Below are 19,214 nucleotides of genomic sequence, written 5' to 3'. Positions count from 1 at the left end.
TGGTATTGGAGCATGATGATATGGATTCAGATCGATCGGTGGGAAAGAAATTGGACACTAGGTTCACTGGAACTACCCAACAATGGGATGATACATTTGGTACAAGGTATTGGAAGATAGAAGCAATGTATAGAGGCCCATCTCCTCGCATGCAGGGCGATGTAAAGAGCGGTACATGCACTGCTACTGCAGGGTATGGAAGCAAAGTAAAGAGCGGTGCATGCACTGCTGCTACTGGGTATGAAAGCACGGTGAAAAGCGGTGCATGCACTACTCCTGGGTGTGAAAGCACGGTAAAAAGCGGTGCATGCACTGTTACTACTGGGATTGGAAGCATGGTAAAGGGCAGTGCATGCACTGCTGTTGCTGGGTGTGAAAGCACGGTAAAGAGCAGTGCATGCACTGCTATTGCTGGGTTTGGAAGCACGGTAAAGAGCGATGCATGCATTGCTGCTGCTGGGTGTGGAAGCACGGTAAAGAGCAGTACATGCACTACTGCTGTTGGGTTTGGAAGCACGGTAAAGAGCAGTGCATGCACTGCTGCTGCTGGGTGTGGAAGTACTGTAAAGAGCGGTGCGTGCACTGCTGCTGGTAGAGGCCCATCTCCTCGCATGCAAGGCGATGTAAAGAGGGGTGAATACATTGCTACTGATGGGTGTGGAAGCACGGTAAAGAGCAGTACATGCACTACTGGTGCTGGGTTTGGAAGCATGGTAAAAAATGGTGCATGCAATGTTGCTACTTGGTGTGGAAGCACTTTAAACAGCGGTGCATGCACTGCTGCTCCTACGTGTGGAAGCATGGTAAAGAGCAGTGCATGCACTGCTGGTGCTGGGATTGGAATCACGATAAAAAGCAGTGCATGCACTACTGCTGCTGGGTGTGGAAGCACCATTCTAGCATCTCCTTGCATGCAAGGCGATATAAAGAGCGGTTCATGCACTGCTACAACTGGGTGTGAAAGCATGGTAAACAGCAGTGCATGCACTGCTGGTGTTGGGTTTGGTAGCACGGTAAAGAGTGGTGCATGCACTGCTACTGCTAGGTGTGGAAGCACTGTAAAAAGCGGTGCATGCACTGTTTCTGCTGGGTTTGGAAGCACGGTAAAGAGCGATGCATGCACTGCTGCTGCTAGGTGTGGAAGCACGGTAAAGAGTGGTGCATGCATTGCTGCTGCTGGGTGTGGAAGCACGATAATGAGCGGTGGATGCACTGCTACTGCTGGATATGGAAGCACGGTAAAGAGCAGTGCATATACTGCTACTGCTGAGTGCAGAAGCACGGTGAAGAACGGTGGATGCAATGCTTGTGCTAGATGTAGAATCATGGTCTAAATCTAGCGGTAATTATATTGTTGTAATCGTGGGTTTGGCCATAAAACTACCGAACCAAATGAATGTTAGTAGAGTTATGCAAGTATGTTCTAAAAATGACATGTTAAGCACATGAGGTTTTCAGTACATGTCTAATGAATAAAGTTTGTATCAAACTATCCTATCAAATAAAAGTATGAAATTTATCTTTATGTTTGCAACTTTTTTTGTTTGTGTATGATAGGTGTCAAAAATGTGCTATATATAATAATATATCATAGTACGTGTGGAAAAGTATGAAAAACAAAATCAATACATTTTATTGTAAATACCTCGCCTATAAGAATAATATAGTATCAAATTTCCATCCAGATGTTCTTATTTCTATCTTTTTGTGGGTTCGATATTTCCATATTATATTGTAAAAAAATCTACAGGATATAATAAGCAACAAATATTAGTAACAAAAATATAATATAAATAATAGACATTTTAATTCTGTTTAAAAAATAATATATTAACTAAAATTTATTGTTTTTGAACTTTTTGTTTTTCTAATTTTTTTCAGAAATATCCATCAAATTAAAATTTTATCGATTTTGATGTAAAATTAAGATCTTAATATATTTCCGTCGTTGACGTCAACATTTTAAACTTTTGCTATAAGTTATGAGTTATATCAACTACCAATGTTGAAAGTTTGGAATAAGTTATATCCTGAAGAGCCCTTCAGTTTTAACTTCAATTCACAACAGGATGATGTCCCAACTCTCAGGACTTGAAAAATACACCAAATAGGATCTTGTTTCAGCTGTTTAAAGACAGACCCTCTTCTTCTATCAGGTATGCAATTCAAATCAACTTCAATTTGCACTTAACAGTTCACACGTCTTCAAACTCTATTGGATACACAACTCGAGAACTAGAGGTTTGATGAAAATAGAGTTATGGATTCTAATTTAAACAATTATTCACAATTTGTTCGATAATAAAATATTTATAAATAAAAAAACCAGTTGTAGTTTTTCTTTGATAATATATGGGGTGCAAGATCGGACTTTTCATCCCATGGTTGATAGAACATATTTTATGTCAATTAAGTTATATTACTATTCGGCAAGAAAAATGTTGTAGTTAGTTACTCAATAGATACTAGGTTGAATATAAATAACTTTTGATTAGTTAATTTATGAATAACATGTATTATGTTAAATTTTTTATAATGTTTATTTAGGTTTAAAATCACTTTTAGTACTTAAACTTTCATAGAAGTAACAATTTAGTCTCTGAACTTTGGTTTTTAACAACTACCTTGTACAATTTTGTAACAGTTTAGTCCGTAAACTTTTTACCGTGTAATGATTTAGTCCTTATACTTCAAAATTTTTGATGATTTAGTCTCTATGGTACAAATTAATATTAAGATTTAATGGGATTTCTTCCATAAATAAACTGATTAACTAATTAGAGACCCAATATTTTTATAAAATTAAATACATAATCTAATCATAAAATAATAAAAATTGACATCTAATTTTGATGAATTTTTTTACATTATAGAGTATATTGTTATAAATTTGAAAGTATAAAGACTAAATTATTACATACTAAAATTCATGGGCTAAATTGTTGCAAACTTGAAAGTACATGGAAGAAATTGTTACCAAATCCACGTTATTACATACTAAATTGAAGGCCAAAATTTTTACTATTTAAATCAAACAATTTTTAAGATATAATACAATTCTGATTGTCTACCCAAATATAACTCTAAATGAATCTGAAAATAGAAAATAATAATCTAGATTCCCTACCATACAATATCCCAAAACCAAAAGAAATATATTTTCAAATTTTTTTTGTGTCATGTCAACTTTGTACTTAATTATTGGAAGCTCTAATCTTACAAGTTTAAACCCTTTTCTTTATGATCTTTGTTTTAGGTTTCTCTCAAGGAAGTATAACATTTAGGAACTTAGATGGTTAAAACTTACTATCATTTTCATCATATGTTTTTAACCTTAAATTGATGTGGACAGGTTTCTCAACCTCACATGAAGAATGAAGATTTGCTTCATGAAGCTTTGGCTAGATATAGAGGATTTTTATATCTAACAAAATGTAACATGGATGAGACTGTTCAAAGGTTTTGTGTTCCAACATATGATATTGATCTAATTTGGCATACTTATCAATTGCACCCTCTTTCCTATTGCAAAGACATGAAAACATTACTTGGTTTAGTATTGGAGCATGATGATATGGAATCAAATCAATTAGTGGAAATGAAATTGGACATCGTGTTCACTGGAACTACCAAACAATGGCATGATACATTTGGTACAAGGTATTGGATGATAGGAGAAAAGTATAGAGGCTCTTCTCCTCAGATGCAAAGCGGTGTAAAGAGTGGTGCATGCACTGCTGTTGCAAGGTGTGGAAGCATGGTAAAGAGTGGTGCATGCATTGCTGCTGCTAGGTGTAGAAGCACAGTAAAGAGCGGTGGATGCACTACTGATATTGGGTGCCAAAACACAGTAAAGAGCGGCGAATGTGCTACTAAGTGTGAAAGCATAGTAAAGAGCGGTGGATGCACTACTGTTATTGGGTGCAGAAGCACGGTAAAGAGCGGAGGATGCACTACTACTGCTGGGTGTGAAAGCATGATAAAGAGCGGTAGATGCACCGCTGCTTTTGGGTGCATGGGCACGATAAAGAGTGGTGGATGCACCGCTACTGTTGGATGTGTATGCACGATAAAGGGTGGTGAATGCACTGTTGCTACATGGTGCATCGGCACTATATATATAGAGTAGTGGATGCACTGCTGTTGCTGGGTGTGGAAGCACAGTGAAGTGTGGTGGAGGTGCAGAAGCATAGTGAAGAGTAGTGGATGTGCTGCTACTGGTGGGTGCAAAAGCATAGTGAAGAGCGGTGGATGCACTTGTTGGGTGCGAAAGCACGGTGAAGAGCGGTGGATCCACTGCTTCTACTGGGTGTGGAAGCACAATGAAGAGTAGTGGATGTAATGCTACTATTGGGTGAAGAAGCATGGTGAAGAGTGGTGGATGCACTATTGTTGTTAAATGTGGAAGCATGGCGAAGAGCGGTGGATGTATTGTTGCGGCTATGTGCGGAAGCACGGTGAAAAGTGATGGATGTATTGCTGCTGTTTGTGCTTGATGAATGCAATGCTTGTGCTAGATGTGGAATCATGGTCTAGAGCTTGTATGGTTGCAATGGTGGGTTTTGCTATAAAACTACTGAACCAAATTAATGTTAGTAGAGTGATGCAAGTATATTCAAAAAAGAAATTGTTAGCCACATGTGGTTTTCAGTTCATGTCTAATGAATAAACTTTGTATTAATCTATCCTATCAAATAAAAGTATGAAATTTATCTTTATGTTTAAACTTTTTTTTCTTTGTGTATGTATAAGTAAATGCATGTGAAGCCCAACTCATAGTATGATTTCACTAGGTTCATCTATAATATTTATTTCCTTTTTATTTCATAGGTTAATATAGAGAAATTTGCTTTTTATATGCAAAGGAATCGCTCTATTTATAGTGGCGGGAGGCATGTTCTTTTCTTTTCTTTTCTTTTCTTTTACTTTTTTTTAAAGCTTTTGAATAAGAGGGATCAGTAGGTGCATGGGTATATCTCAATTACATTGACATATACTTAGCACCTTCATCTATCCCTACAACCAAAATAAGTGTATACGATAGAGATAAACAAATACAAAAGTAGTCTGATGAAGAGTTAGAGAGAAGCTCGACATATAAGGAAGCATCGACAATACACAACAAACGAAAGAGAGCAAAGATCGATTTATATGAAGACTTCCCAGTTGAGCGATATTCTAGAGGCAGCATAGCATAAAAGAGAGGAGACTTTGTAAAGAAAAGGCAACCATAGAGATAATGTCCAGCCAAACTAACCCTATTAAAGCCCCAAAATTATTACTCCAAAGAATATGAGCAGTCTTTCTTATGAAAAGGAAAAGGAAAATATTGAATAACTCATCAAAAGTGGATGGAATGAGAGTATGCACTTGTATTATTCTCCATAAATCAAGGGTGTAGGAACAATTGATAAACAGATGCTCAATGTTTTCACCATTTGATTCCTACATGATACACCAATGCAAGCTTAAACAGTAATATGGTTTTTGCCTTTAGGCAACTTCGCTGAAAAATAGCTACCAGTCTCGTTGAACGATAGCTAAACTTAATTTTAAAAAAAATAATAATAATATGATTAAGCACTATTCTAAATTTATATCTATACTATATTAAATGGAGGCATATGAGAGAATTTTTACCTTCTCATACTGCCCTTCAATTTTAATCAAATTTTCATTATCCCCTTCCATCTCTTACGTTAGTTACTATTTATAATTCATTTTATTTATTCCCACCCCTTCACGTTTTTGTTAATACTCTATTTTATCAACCCTTCCTCATATTCCCTATTACTATTATATACATAGTTCTTTTTATAACATTATAGATTCTTTTCACTCCAAATTTGAAATCCCATCATTATAGATATTTTAGTTTAGTCCACCAATGTATATTATCTTTAGTCATACCATTTATTGAATTTTAAAATTAGTAAGTTCAAGTTTTCAATTGTTATTTGGTTGATTTTTTAAACTTAATATTTGATTTAGTTGCCCAAATTTTGGTTATGTTGGCCATTTTCGTTATTATACATAAAACTATTTATTTCTTATTCAAGAAATATTAAAGTCATTTTTAGATTTTATAGTTTTTTTTTTAATAGTATGGCTTGATATCTTAAAAATAAGAAAACAGCATTCAGTTTTACTTATCAACTTTCAAGAAAAAGATTGCACGAGGTTTTTATGTCCATCGTGTCTAATAGGGACCCACATTTTACATCTAACTTTTGGAAGAGTCTTCAGACAACATTAGATACTAAATTGGATTTCACTACAACTTTTCACCCACAGCCTGATGGTTCAAACACTAGGATATATGTTACGTGCATGTGTGTTAGGGTTTTCAGGGAGTTGAGATTCCCACTTGCACTTTATGGAGTTTGCTAATAATAAAAGCTATTAGGCTACCATTAGCATGGCGCCATTTGAGGCCTAGTTTGGGAGGAATTGCAGGTCTCTCGGAGGTTGGTCAATGGAGATTGCTGGGTCTGGAGTTGGTTCAGACCATCAATGAGGCGATACAAAAGATTAGAGCCCGAATGCTGACGGCTCAAAGTAGGCAAAAGAGTTACATTGATGTTAGATGTAAAGATTTGGAGTTTAAGGTAGGTGATAAAGTATTTTTGAATGTGGCACCTATTAAGGGAGTTTTGAAGTTTGGCAGGAAAGGTAAGTTGAGACCTCGGTTCATTAGGCCATTTAAGATCCTAGAACGGATCAGTCCTGTAGCTTATCAGCTGGCCTTGCCATCATCTCTTTCGGCAGTTCACGATGTTTTTCATCTTTCCATCACTACAAGAATTTTGGACTTTAATGTTGATTGGAAAAAGTGAAATCGAATGTATAATGTCGGTTTTTTTAAAACAAAAACGGATATTTAATGTTGGTTTTAAATCGATATTAAAGATAGACTACAATGTCGGTTTAAAATCGACATTAAAAATCCCCATTTATTTTTTTTAACATTAGTAAAAAAATATATCTATTTCATTTCACTACCCATCTTTTCTCTCCTTTCTCACTTCTCTCTTACAAACCCCCTCTTCCCCTTGATCGTACCAATCATCATCAACGTTGGCATTGTTCCGTTTGTTGACGTCGTCGGCATTGTTCCGATCACTGTCATTGTGTTAGAGTTAGATAACATGCAATGGAAGTATCAAGGATCCATAAGCATTCAAATTCACTAATTTTGGTAGAAACTAAAGCATGCTCTTCTAAAAAGAGAGTTTTAAGATCATACCTTCAAAGATCTCTTCAAGAACTTAATCAATCGTGAATCACCAAAGATCACCGTGAACCACCTCAAGATCTTTTTCACTATCCTCTTGGAGCTTTAGATCGAGTTTTGAGACTCAAGAACAGCTTGAAACGATGAAGAACAATGAAAAACTCACAGCAACTCACTTTGAATAACTCTTTCTTCTCACTGAAATTTTCTCTCAAAATTTTTGTGTTATGCATGCCTTCAATTCACTCCAGTCTTCTTTATTTATTGTAGATGAACATGCAAAGAAGAGAAATGTATGGTTTGTAGCTCATGCTTGGAGTATTAATGAAGAGAAGGAAATGGGCTTTGTGTGAGCATGAAGAAGATTATATTGGAAAATCAACATTTTCCATTTTGAAGCATACAATCTAATTTTTCCAATTTTCTTTTAAAATAAAATTTTGATTTCAAAAACTTTTTTTGATTGATAAATCCTAAAATAATTTTCTAAAATTAATTTCATAAATTAATTTAAAATATTAATTAATTTGATATCAAATATTAAATTAATTTTTGTACAATAATCATATTCATATATTTAAATCATATTTAAAATATATATTCTCCTATTCCGTTTAATTTGAACGTTTCAAATTAATTTCTCAAGCTACTTTAAAGCTTAACCATTTACAAGCTAGTAGGGGGACCTCGTAGACCTACAGATCATGGGCTCCAACGATTCGAGATTAATCTGTTAAACTCTTTAGTCTGATCTAACCCCCATTCGTTAACTAATGGAACACTCCACTGTATCCCATAGTTGAATATGTCCACTTTATAATCATAATGAGTAAGTCAATCCTTCACAAGTTGTTCGTAATCACAGCTAGGTCAAAATTACCGTTTTACTCCTATGAATACATCTTGTTCCTTAAGTTCCTACTGGCCCTTTAATGAACAATTTTGATTCATAATCTCTATGAATCAAATCCTTTCTTTATCATGAGAAGGCGGGTGTAACAACCCAGATTTGTACGCATACACTACAGGAAATTAAATATTGAAATTTATTGGATGATAAATATAAATACCCTAACCTTAATTTATGAAGCAGAGAAACAATTAAATAATAATAATAATAATAATAATATAAATAAATAAATAAAAATAAAAATAAAAATAAAAGAAAATTGGAAAGAAGGAAGGTGGAGAGAGCGAGACTCTAATTGAATGATAAATAAATAAATAAATAAGTAAATAAAAGAAAATTGGAGAGAGAGAGAAAGATGGAGAGAGCGAGATTGAAGAGAAAATTGGAGAAAGCGAGAGTGGAGAGAACGAGAAAGCAGAGAGCGAGATTGAAAGAAAATTGGAGAGAGTGAGAATTGCAACGAGAAAACTAGAGAGAGCGAGATACTGAGAAGAGAGTTGCGCAATCGAGGAGAGAATTGGAGAGCGAGAAACCCCAGCAAGCAAGGCTAGCAAGATTGAGGCTGGCGAGAGTAGAGAGAGCGAGATTGAAGGAAAAATCGGAGAGTGCGAGAATTGTAGCGAGAAAGCTGGAGAGAGCGAGACGGAAGAGAAAATTTGAGAGCGAGAGTGGAGAGAGCAGGATTCCCAACGAGAAAGCTGGAGAGAGCGAGATTCTGAGAGCAGGGAGAGCGAGATTTGGACGGAGCGAGATTTGGACAAAGTGAGATTTGGACAAAGCGAGAGTGGACAGAGCGAATTCCTAGTGAGAAAACAGGAGAGGGCGAGATTCTGACAGTAGAGTAAGCGAGATTTGGACAGAAGCGCGAATTATGCGTTGAATTTGGCCACGATATTATAGATTATACATAGAAAAACCCTAAAATTGAATACAAATAAAGAATGATGATGTATGGACAAACGTTAGCCAAGATTAGGTGTCTTATTGAGAGGAATCCTTAAACCCTAAGTAATTTTAAAGAAGCCACCTGTACGATGATTTGTCACACTGAGAAGAGCTGAAAACTACTATAAATAGGACCCTTTGCCTAAAGATTTAACCCATTCTCAAACAAATCTCAGTAACAAATAATCGTGTGAAAGAGTAAGTGTGAGTGAGGAAGTTTTGTGAGGTTAAAAGAGAAAAGCTCAGGTAAGGTGCTGCCCAAATTTCCTTCTAGTTTAAAAAGGGGAAGCTCTACTGATCAAATCATAAAGAATAATAAGGAATAACTAGATCACAGTAAGTAGTTTATCTCACCCTCTCTTTAAGTATTCTATGGTAGTGTACCTTTATTATGGTTCATGATTATGTTAATTGTTATATTGCATTACATGTTTAGAACACGTTTCTCTACAAGGGACCCCATGCATTATGTTTGTTCACGATTACGTTAAAATCAAGTTTTAATTAGGTGTAAGTTATGCTTCCAATCTAATCTTACGTTTATGTTAATGGTTGATGTTGGATGCGACTCTGGCCCTACTGACTCCATGACCCGCTAATCATCAGATGGGTTAGTTTCCGCTTAAGTCCTTATCTTCCTATCAGGGCGGAGAAATTTATGCTTCCAGGGCTGGCAGAGCATGTATGGCTGCACCCCTCCAGGCCTAATCTTACGTTATGTTTATGCTAGGACTAGCAGGGTATGTATGGTTGCACCCCTCTAGTCCAATATTACGTTTATACTAATGGTTGATGTTGGATGCGACTCTGGCTCTACTGACTACATGACTCGCTAATCATCAGATGGGTTAGTTTTCGCTTAGGTCTTCATCTTCCTATCAGGGCGGAGAGATTTATGTTGGAAGCATAACCGACCACCACATGTTATTATACATTTTCGGTCCCGATCATATGTTTTCATGACATGTTGCTTGTGATTGTGCATTTTGTCACTACCCTACGTGAGAACTACTTACTGGGTATATTATATACTCATCCGATATTTTTACAAACTTTGTAGGCAAGGACACAGCGTAGATGGCAGAATTAGACGTCGCTCAAATGGCTAACCATCAAACTCACTATTATAGGCATATGCATTTTGTACCACCACGCTAATGTTTTATGGATCCTGATGTTTTGATAAATAAACTTTTTATATAGTTTTTCTATCTAATTAATAAAATTTAGATCTGTTCTTTCAAATTTCAACCAAAACTCATCTCATGATAGAAAAGTCTAAGTATGCATGTCGTAGCGGTCGGATCATAATGTGTAAGGATCTGGTCGTTACAGCGGGGTCCTGGGGTCCTGATTGTTCAAGACCTGGAATCAGAACTTAAGAGAACAACCTATCTACTAACCCTGAATAGGGTAGGAGTGAGTTCCATCTTGCAAGGCTATGTCCCCAGCTATTCATCTAGTCTTATCCCCAAAATGGTAACCTTATTGAGCAGTGTTATTGGACTACTCTCACCGTTTGCAGATCAAAGGATGATCTCGAACAAACAAGAGTTCATAGCTAGCTCAGGATTAAGATCGAGTTAACCTAGGTTATTTGATAAATGAATTCGTCAGTTTTAACAGTAAATGGTCGTTACAGAAAAGTGACTGTTTTCATGGTCCAATCTATATGCAAACTCATTGCATAGGATGCCCCCATTCACATGTCTCAACATGAACGATTTGTGGATCACATCCTTTATAGCACCTTACAACTTCTTGTAACAACTACAGAGTGGGCCGCATCCAATAGTGTTTCTAGGATGAGATACCAAATTTCATCCATGTCCTTATTAGATCATTTAGGCTATATACTGTCAATTTGATCCTGTTTATATCACTACATAAAGTTATAGCATTTGGACTATAGCCAAGGATGCGTTTATTGGATTTTCATAATAAGATGCAAAATCAACAAGTCATTATTATTGATAAATAGAATGTTTAACGCAAACTGCGAGTTATAGGACATTCCCTTATTTTTATATGACAAAAAACTGTTGATATGGTTTTACTTTTCTATTTTTCATCCTTTTTCTCCATTTCCTTCTTCAATTTTCCTTCTTCAATTTTCTCTTACTCCCCTTTTCATCTAAAATAAATAAATAAGTACAACTGCACACTTCAATTAAGATATATTGACTATAATAAAAATAAAAAGAATAAAAGAAACACCAAGGGATTTTGGATTTCAAATGTTTTAACAAAGTTATACATTAGTAGTTGAATATGTATGAATTTAGTTGCTAAGAAATTTGGTGTAAATTAAGGAGTGGAAAATTAAATGATAACTAAAATGAAGATATTATTATTTGTTTTAAAATTGTTTCTTTTTGTACTTAAGAAAACATCAAACAAATTGATTACACCATATTAACGGTAGGAGCATTTTTAAACTTTTTTTTAACCATATCTAGGATGAAAGGTCATATCAACTACAGTGAGGAGCGTGCAACTATAGGCTGTAGTGGACAGTCTTGTTAGTTAATTAGTGATGATTAACTAGGTTAAAGAGTTTGATCGGTTAGTCTAGGATTGTTGGACCCCATGACCTGTAGGTCTATTTGGTCTCCTTGCTAGCTCACTACGGACAAAAATTGAAGAACATGGTGAAGTAAGAATTTGAAATGTTCAAATTCGGGCATTAGGAAAAATTGTATATTATATGAGATATAATTTACAATTAAATAATTAATTTATTATTTATTTTTTAGAGTATTCTTGAACATTAGCATGAAAGTATTTTTTAAACTTGATTAATATGATTAATAAAAGTTAGGTGTAAAAAATAATTTAATATGTGATATTAGTTTTTTTTAAATATTTTTAAAATTATGAAAATGTCTTTTCATAATAGATTGTTTTATTTATATTAAAATTAGTTAGTGGAAAAATCCCTTGACACCTAAAGATTACATGCTAGTGGATTTTGCATGTAATTTGCCTTTAAATGGTTTGGTTTTTAAAATGTGGTTAAACTAATGCTTCTTTGACTTTTCACTTGACTCTTCCACCAAAATCACTTTACTCTCTACTTTTCTAGAGTGAAATTCCTCTTGTCTTCACTAACAAAATAGTCCAGCCTCTGTGTTCTTCAACCAGAGAATACCGAGGATTTACCGTTGGTGGTGTCGATCGAGCAAGGAGAGGAATATAGCGGTGGATTCTACAAAGGTTGTATTTTCTAACCCTTTATACATGCTTATTCTAAGTTTTATGTAATAAGAACGTCATCGATCATTGCTTCAACGGTGCATGCTTTCTTCCAAAAACACACAAAACCTCCAAGTTCAACTCCAAAATGATTATAATCAAACTCTACCCACCCCGACAACATTCAAACTTCATAAACATCAACAAACATACAAAAAACTCCAACTTCCCCTTACAACAATCTAAACCAAACTCAACCCACCCCTCACAACATTCAAACTTCATAAACATCAATAAACACACAAACACTCCAAGTTCAACGGTAAAACAAGTACAACCAAACTCTACCCACTCCCCACGACATTCCCAACACTAATAGACATCCACAAAGACAAAATAACGACAAAAAAAACACATCAAAACAATCTCAACCAACCCCCACAACATTCTAACCACATAACACATTTCAACAAACACACAAAAACTACAAATTCGTTTGGAACATCAAACAAAAGTACGAAATCAACTGGAAATGCAGATATGACGACAACACCAATTGCATTACTAAATCATACGAATGTGAGAAAACCGGCTTCATCCTCCCCCTCATTATCACGATTGGAATTCTGTCCATGTTTTAGAAGTATTTTTTTCCATCTCGATGTTTTGCTAATGCTCGCATTTCCTCCGAGTGGATGCTGAGCTACTATCTGAGGAATAAAAAATTTAAAACAGTTTAGAATGTATTTCAGTTAACAGAATATATTTCAAAATATACTAACCTGAAGTGTCACCCACAGAAGATCCCGTTTTGTCTAGATATATCTCCTGCTCCTGAAATTCTTCATCAGCCTCCTATTGCCTATTAGGGGTTGACATCGTACCTATACAAACACAAAAAAGACAAAACAATATTAAATTAATATGAAATACGTGTAAACAGAGAAAGATACTTGAGTAGATACATGATTACTCATCATCGTCATCTAAATCAAATTATTCATCAACACTTGAACTATTATTCGAAGATAATTGTTTTTCATCATCATTTATGAAGTCATCATCGCCATGTCGAATAATTGGTCTTTCCACAACTATAGGATCAACGTCAACTCTGCATAAAGTAACCTCCTTAATGGTTTCATCCACTCGGACTCCACTGACAATTTTTAGTAAATCTAGTTGTGCATTTTCAACATCATCCACTTTTGGTACATCCCATATTTGCTTATTTTTGACTACTTGAACAACTTTTCAATTGCAACCATATTTTATGTCATCAATGTAAAAGTCTTGTGCTTGGCTAGCAAAGATGAAAGGCTCATCGACATACCAAAAGCATGATGTATTGATCGATTTGTATCCTAAACCCACATGTGTCCCATTACTTTTGTTGTTACCTGTGTCAAACAATCTACAGTTGAACAAAAAAACATGTCTTCTGTTTGTATATTGGAAATCTAATACTTCGTCTACAACACCGTAGAAATTGTTATCCACACTTTCGTTCCCATTGATCTCCCCGGCCATTAGGACTCCACTATTTTGTGTAGCTTGACAATTATCACGCTCTACAGTGTGAAATCGTACCCCATTAAAAATGCATCCATTGTAAGAGCGCACCTCAGAGAAGGTCCCATTGCAAGTGAAAAGAAATCATCAGAGATATCTTCTCTCTCGCGTCATTGTAGAACCTGATAATTAATTATACCTTAAAAATGACTACAAAAAATGAATCATCTCTTAACTTCCTATACTATGTATACCTGAGATCTGAACCAATCGGGAAATGTTGATGTCTTATATATAAGTAAGAGACGCTTTAAGCTTCACGACGAATTAACGTCAAGTGTTACCTAGAAAGTTGATCATTTGAAAGTTATATCAAAGGATTTATCCTAGAACTTAAAAATTTATAAAGTTTGAAACGTACTTGCAATAGTTTGTTATTTCTTTACAATTGTTGAGAATGTACCAATGTGCAATACGTTTTTCCTCCGCTGATAGCGTCAGTAAAATTGACGCCCCTAATGGTCGTACCCTCTGCCTAAATAATTCAAATTCACCAAATATCTCGTGATCGGGAATGCTATCATCATTTCGTTCATCTCTATTGAATCTCGTTTCAATCCCACTTAGATATCGCGAGCAGAAGTTCCATGATTCATTCATTGCATATGTTTCTGCTATAGACCCCTCAGGACGTGCTTTGTTCCATACAAATTGTTTTAATGTTCATAAACTTCTTTCAATAGGATACATCCAACTGTAACTAACTGGACCCACGACTTTGGTTTCATATGGTAGATGAACTGCAAGGTGTACCATTACATAAAAAAAGGCAGGTGGGAATACTCTCTCCAATTTACAAAGTATAACTATGATGTCTGCTTGTAGTCTGTTCAAATCACTTATCAAAACCTCAGATAATGTTAACTAACTCCCATTATATTACCCATTCACATGTATTAATGAATATTCTATATGGTTAATTAGATGTCACTCCACAATCTAATTTTCCTAAAATTGAATACATACAATTCTTGCAAGGACATCTTATTCGTCCAGAATCATTAAAATGAACAACTTCGCCACATTCTAAAAACTGGGAAACTCCTCTATACTCTACTGCTGATAACTTATTCCTTAGTTTGATTCATTCTTTATTCATCCTTAAAATAAACCTATTCTGACCCTTAGTTTGATTCATTCTTTATTCATCCTTAAAATAAACCTTTTCTGACCAACTTGTAATCCAAAACAATAACCTAAATTAACTAAAATGTCAAAAGTTCATATCATCACATCCAAATTGTTTACCAAACATATATTCCATGAAATGTTAGAAGAAATAAGAAGTTGATCAACTTTAATCTCTAAGAATAAGAATATGATCATATATAACCATAATAGGAAAACGTAACCAAACTAAATGTGTAAATATCCAAATATTCAATTTTGTGATTAAGCTTATTTGTTATTAAACTCCAAAGCTGGTTAACTAAGAAAGTTATGTACTAGTACTGGATTATAAAGTTATCAAGTTGATTTGAAAGGGGAAAAAGATCAAGAAGAAGAAATCATAGTGGGTTATTGCAGCACCTCAAACCTCTATCTTGAGCACATAAAATTTCAAATCCTATCCGAAAATTCTGGTCTAGTAGTTATATGACAGAGAAAATATTGTGACTAATTTGGTTATTAATATATATTACCATATGGGATTTTAGAGTGGCATAATGATATCATCTATCTATAGCAATCTTCACCTCATTATATATTCTTTCCTTTCTCAATGGTCAAAAGCTCACATCTTAAAAAACAAGAGGACAAAAAGCATAATTAACAAATAAGAAAATTTATTAAAGGACAAAGGACAAAGAGTACTTATAAATCTTGGAGGGCCCTTAAATTAATTAACAACAAAATAATGATATGCCTTCTCAACTCTCTCTCCATCATCCACAACATTCCATTGTGTCTTTAATTTCCTCCTACTACTAATCAGCATAAATGCTTCATAAAATAGCCAAAAAAAACTATCAACATTAAGGTTCCATAAATGACTTATAAACTCTCATTTTCACATAGATTTTGAAGAGAAAAAAATTAGCTTTCATAAATATAAAAACTATCCAAAACGATGAAACTAAAACAACAGCGAAACTAAATAAAAAAAAAAAAAAGGCAAAAGAAGACATTACCGATAGCGTCAGAGCTGGTCCAACGGGCAACAGATCGCAGCAGATCTTGTCGATGACCTCTCTCTCTCAACAGCGATGGAGCTGTTCGTGGCTGAACGGACGATCAATGGGGGATGAATGGACAAGTCTTTCTCTCAATTTGGCCTAGGGTTTGGGATTTGGGAAGAAGAAGTAGATCTGATCTGCCTTTATCACGATTTGGGATTTTATACTGGATCTCTCGACGACTCTCGATAGCCGTCGGGAGATCCGTTGGGAGTTTCAACCGTCAGGAGTTTTGATAACTCTCGACGGGTAATGTTCTACAATCGGGAGATAGTTCCAATCTCCCGAAGACTAGTATAAGGCATCAGGAGTTATTCCTAACTCCCAACGCTTCTCTTACTTTGTCGGAGAGACCCTATCTCCCAACAACGAATCTCCCGACGGCGATTTTAGGCATTGAGAGAGCCTCTTTTTCTTATAGTGTATACTATTTTGTTTAAGCCTTTCTTAACCACACTTTCATATCTTCATGTTTTCTTTCCTTCAGATGCGATCTTAGTTCATTCATGTATCAAACATAATAGAAGATGTCAGTGTCATAAAGTGTCAAATTCAGATTTTGAATCTTGATTCAAATCTTCGACCTAGAGAATTATATTAATTTATAAATTAAAAATTATCTGGCTTTTCTTTCGCTTATTAAAGAAGAATGCATTTAAGAATAACTCATATAATCATACCTTATAAAGAGAGTGAAATCCTTCATTTATTCAATGTCAGAACCACAACCCATTCGATTTTGACTTTATGGCCTTTGATAATATATTAGATAAAATGGATCTTATTTCAAAATAAATTGACAATGAGAATTGATTTCATGTATCTTACAACAAAATTTAGTGTACAAAATTTAAATGAATCAAAATCCAATAATTTGAAATAATTACTTTAAACTTACAAGATCTCGAAATATTGCCATTTATATACCATTGATATACTATTATATTATTATATTACATTTTAAAAATAATACATTATACGAATAGTAATAGTATAAATGAAAAAAATGCATGAATTAAAAAAAAAATAGATAAGCCATGATAAGATATACAATCTCAATTATGAAAATTTTAGAATTAGATAAAACTATATCAATTCGAAAAAAGAAGGTTAAAAGAGAATTGAAATTGATAATAAAATGTATAAACAAATCAGAAAAGAATAGGATAAAATCGAATTTGATATGAATAATGTATAAATAAGTAAAAATAAATAAAATAAAACCGAATCTGATAACAAAACATAGATTTGAATATTCATGGAGAAAACAAAATTTTGTTATAATAACGAATCACGAAAAAAAATAATGGTTAAAATCTCATAATTTTACATTATAATTACATTGTATGTGTAACTATATGTTAGTTAATTACCATAATATATTGATATTAAGAAAGAAAAATAAAAAAGATAAATTATTCTATTATAAACAGGAACCTAAAAAATGATGGTTAAGTCAAACAAAGATCGAAGATAGACTTTTTTTTTTTTTTTTTCGAATGAATTTGAAAAGTGGTTATACAAATCTAATAGGAGGAAAAACTACCAATATAAAATTCAAATTGGGGCGAAAAATGGGATACTTTCTTTCACGCTATATCAATTACAATTATTTGATATTTTTTTTACAGAAGACCACGCGAAAGTCAAACCAGGTATTATAAAAAATAATCTCATGTGAGTGGCACACGTTTTGCCAAAAACCTTATTATTTCCAAAATTCGCCGAAACTCCAAATGAAACTCGAATTCTTGCTATTTTGTCCAATTTTTCTTAAATTTACCTTCACCCATCGGCATAAGCTTTTGGGTCAATCAATGATTTTGAGCTCAAAAGTTTATAAGTAGCCTTCTATATGAATGATATATTTCTATATGCTATGTGAAATCTATTATTTGGCTATCGTCGTTGATAAGTTTCAAATAATATAAGCCTATTAGTCATAGACTTTAATCACTCATAGAGTCTATATCAATGATACATCATATCACCGATAGAATCTATCCTTGATAGAGTACTAGTGATAGACTCTATCAACGCTACGAGTCTATCAATGATAAACTTCTTTAAGTAATAAACTTTACTATCCATGATAAAAATCTATCACTACTAATAGAAAAATCTATAAGTTATAGACTCCATATTTGATAAACTTCAAGTGTTTGTCTAAAGTTTATTATATATGTAAATCTTTTGCATTATGTTATATCTGTCGAAACTTTAGACTTGATTGTTATATTTACAATTGCTCTTGCAGCTGCACCTTTATTATTATTATTATTATTATTGTTATTATTATTATTAAGATGGATAAATTGAATCACTAATCTCAAGGTTGGTAATACAAGCTTTATGTTCACTAAATTATGTTAATTGGTCCATTTGTAAGTTTCCTTCAACTATTGTCCTTAAAAGATGAATTCAGCATTCAGCATTCAATTCAAAATAATCACTATATTGAAAATATGAACTATTTTTGAACTATTTTTCTTATAATATTATTTATCTGCATTTTGTCACTTTGATTGACATTTGGTTCCAATGTAAAATTTATGTGAACCAATTTATTTATTATTTATTTTGTCGTATTCTTCCCATGTGAATTAGTAGTTGCAAGGTTCAATGATGGTTTCCTTTATTTATTTTAAAAATTGAATTGGCCAACGTAATCAGGAATATTATCAATCGCCATGTGAGGAAATTGAATACTTCTGACAATGTTTCTTTTTTTTAAATTAGATAACCTATTAAATTAGGAATATATTACATATGTAAAATGAGTTCTAACAATATAATAGGAATTGAAACATTAATCAATGTTATTTGAATGAGCAATCCCCTTAAGAGAGTGTAAAAAGTAATTTTTGCTTCTTTTTAATCATAATATTAATGAAGGTTAAATTATACAAAATACGGTCAAATTTTATATTTTCTATAAAAAAAAATATTCTTGAATTTTCAAAAATTTTAAAAATGTCCTTAACCGTTAGTTTTAGATGTAAAACATTAGTATTTGTGTCAAAAATATTCTGAACTTTCAAAAGTTTCAAAAATATCCTTAAACTTTAAAAAAAATACCCTTATTTTTATATGATAAAAAAACTGTTGATATGGTTTTACTTCTCTATTTTTCATCTTTTTTTCTCCCTTTCCTTCTTCAATTCTCTCTTACTCCCCTTTT

The sequence above is a fragment of the Benincasa hispida genome, chromosome 11 (genome assembly GCF_027475165.1).
Source record: "Benincasa hispida cultivar pf3 chromosome 11, pf3_genome.v1.1, whole genome shotgun sequence".
NCBI lineage: Eukaryota > Viridiplantae > Streptophyta > Magnoliopsida > Cucurbitales > Cucurbitaceae > Benincasa > Benincasa hispida.
Note: the sequence above shows the minus strand (reverse complement) of the source record.